Source organism: Arachis duranensis, chromosome 2 (assembly GCF_000817695.3).
Source record: "Arachis duranensis cultivar V14167 chromosome 2, aradu.V14167.gnm2.J7QH, whole genome shotgun sequence".
NCBI classification, from domain to species: domain Eukaryota; kingdom Viridiplantae; phylum Streptophyta; class Magnoliopsida; order Fabales; family Fabaceae; genus Arachis; species Arachis duranensis.
Window position 1 is genome coordinate 92,021,508 of NC_029773.3, and position 3,613 is coordinate 92,025,120.

Genomic DNA, 3,613 nt, shown 5'->3' on the forward strand with positions numbered 1-3,613 from the left:
TATTATTATTATTAACCAACAAATTTTTAATATTTTGTAAAATTTGGAATTGAAGCAAAATTTGTGAATCTTCTTGAATTTTGACTCTAAGTATCACTACTATTACTTCCTATATATAAGTAATACCGTAATGAAAAAAAAAAAGATGTAGTAAAAAAAAAATAGTGGTATAACTTTGTTTAGGCTAACATACATAAATTTTTATTTTGAGCATATAACTTTGTTTAGGTTAATAAATACATACATTTTAATTTTGAGTATAAATATATTCCAACAAAATGTAGTAATGTAACAAAAAAAGGTTTTAGAATAGAAAAGAATAAGAGAGATTTTGAGAAGAATTAAAGGAGAGAGATAATTTTATGAAGAAAAAATAAAAAAATTATATAAGGACTAGTTTGACTAATTTTTAAAATTTAAGGGATGAAAATGACTTACGTCTGGACTTTCAAGGACTATTTTGACTAATAGAAAATTTTTTTATATGTCAAGCGACACATAGCATGTCATGTGTCACTGACCTGTCACGTGGCGTGCCACGTGTCACTGACCTGCCACGTGGCGTGTCACGTCATCATGCCACATGGCACTTAACGTGACACATCATCATCCGATTGACGGAAGGACTAATTTGACTAACAGTTTATCTTTCAGGGACTAATTTGATTAAAAAAAATCATTCGGAGACGAAAATGAAGATCGCGTGATCTTTTAGGGACGAATTTGAATATTAACCCTTATTTTACTATATAAATAATACATTTTTAAAAATTTATATTTGTATCTTTATTTTTATAAGAATGCATATTTCTTATTAACTATTCAGTTCTTTAGGTTTCGGATGGTCGGTGGAATTATCGGGATGAGTTGGTGAGAACCGGCTTTGATATGGGCCTAGAGGATGAGGACGGAGACTTCATGAAGGAAGTGCTACCTACAATGCCACTCTGACACTCAAGTTAGAGATAGTACAAATAGCGGTGAGAGTAATGGTGTAGTGACGTACTGTGAGGGAGGGGTAGAACTCTCCCCATATATACCCTGTCAGTAGAACGGATCCCACAGGAGAGGTCTCCTTCTTGAAAACTTCCTCTCCCAGCTATCGCATAGCTAGCTGATAGGGAACAAATGCCTAGGTCGCAATCCAGACGTACGAGGCCCATTAGGTCGGCCGTTCGGGCGAGTCGGACAATATATTAACTAAGTTGGACTAGAACATTAACATAGTTAGTACTTAAAACACATTTATTATAATTCTTTAGTTAGTTAACAACATGAGTGTTAAGAGTCATATATATTATTTACATGAGTTAGTTCATGTAGTTGATATGAAAAAATATTATTTATATATTAAAATTTAATTATTAAATTAGCTAGTGGTCATATTTATATATAAATATATATTTTAATATATATTTAAAATTTTAAGTTTTTAATATATATTTTACAATAATAATAAATTTAGTGACAAATTTTTATTTTATATATATGTGTATGTATATGTATGTATTAGAGAATTTAATTTTAATATATTAATAATATAAAATATTTTTTATAGTCATATAATTATATTTATTTTTTTAGATGACTATTCACGTTATTAACTTGTAAAATTATTATTTTATCAAAATTAAATTATATATACATACATATAAATAAAAGATTAAGATTATTGATTTGTATGTAGCCCGTCAATTAAACAAGTAATTAACCTAAGAATTTAATTTGTTGATAGTTGATAGGTATAGGCCTATAGGGTATCCATCACATATCTGAAGAAGAATTGAAGAATGATAGATGTATGTGAGTTTCATGCACAGATCTCGAGGTTATCTAATTTGTTCAAAAGTCGAATCCAAACTACATCTGAAACGACATCTTATACATCACTTCACTGTTCTTATACATCTTCTTTGTCTCTGAAACGACATCTGAAAATTCGTAGTAATTATTATTTTCATTTAGACACAGACCTTCTGCATCTCACCCCCATAGCTTCACTCACTCAATCACTTTTATTTTCCTCTTTTTTATTTATGATTTTGTTAACAGATTAATATTTTAAAATTATATAAAATTTAAATTTTCAATGTATGTGTTATAATATTATTAATAAAAGTTTTAATTTATGAAAAATATATAATAAATATATTAAAATTTGAATTTTATATTTTATATTTTTTATCATTCTTTTAATTAATAATATATATTAATTATCATAATATAAAATATTTAAATATTAATAATTCTAACTATAATATATATAAACTAAAATCTAACATCCAATATTTAAATATTAATAATTCTAACTTTATAAAACGATTTTTGGATACTTTTAAGAAAAATCTAACATCCAATATTTAAAAAATTCTTACACCAATTTGATTTTAAGAAAATAATTAATTTATTATTGTTAAAAATAGTTGTTGTGTAGAAAGACTAAGGGTGTGTTTGGGGATCACGTTGAGGAATAGAAAAGCACGTTTGAGCGTCTTGAACGTTCCAATATCATGTTTGGCAACTTTTTGAAATTCCTAACCCAGAAGTGCTTCCACCTCTGAACGTACGTTCACGTGAAGCTACAAATTCAAGCTTCTGCGTTCACGTTAAGAAAATTAATTACCGTTGGAGGAATTAGGTAGGGAATTTATTCCATATCTACCAACTGTACCCTTCATTTCATCTATAAAAAGGATGCACATAACCACATCATTTCACCATTAGTTCTCTGTAAGTTCTTCCTCATTTTACCATTCGTTCTCTGTATGTTCTTCCTTATAGTTTTTTTTTTCAGATTTATTTTCATCACTGCTAAGTTAAAGATTTTAATTTTTTTATTATTTTTAATTCTTTCTTTCATATTTTGATTTTTATATTTTTTATTTATATGATAAATATTTTTCATATTATTTTTTAGTATTCTGATGTTATTTTTTTAATTTTCTATTGTTATATTTTTATTATTTTTTTTATTTATATGACAACTATTGTTGATATAAATTTTTATTTTTATTAATTTTTATGATATTTTTATTATTTTTTATTTATATAAATGATACTAAATTAAAGAGTACTAATGACACTAAAATAGATTATAAAATATTTTTTTGTTTAATATTATAAAATGTATAGTACTCCCTTTTATATTTTTATTTCTTATTATTTTTTAGTTCATATGAATTTTTTTTATTATTTACTGTTTTTTATGTTTAATATGTAAAGTGTCTTTTTTATTTTTATTTGACTTTGTTCTTTTTATTTTTTACTTATTTTTTATCATTGACTTTTTTTTATATTATTTTTTCAGTGTTCTAATCCCTCAGTCCTCAGGTATGTTATTACTTTTTTTATGGTATTCTTATTATTTCTTGTTGATATGAATTCTATTTTTTTTTCTCTTTTATGCACTGTGTTTATATCTTATGCGAAATTTATTTTATTTTTTATTTGATATAGTTCATATAAATTTTTTTATCTTTTATTATATTTTTTTATTCATATGATATATATTGTTGGTGTTATAAAATTTTTATTATTTTTTATTTACGTGAGTTCTCATTTTATATTTTATTATACTTTATTTTTGTTTCGGTTGAAATTTTTTATTTTTTTT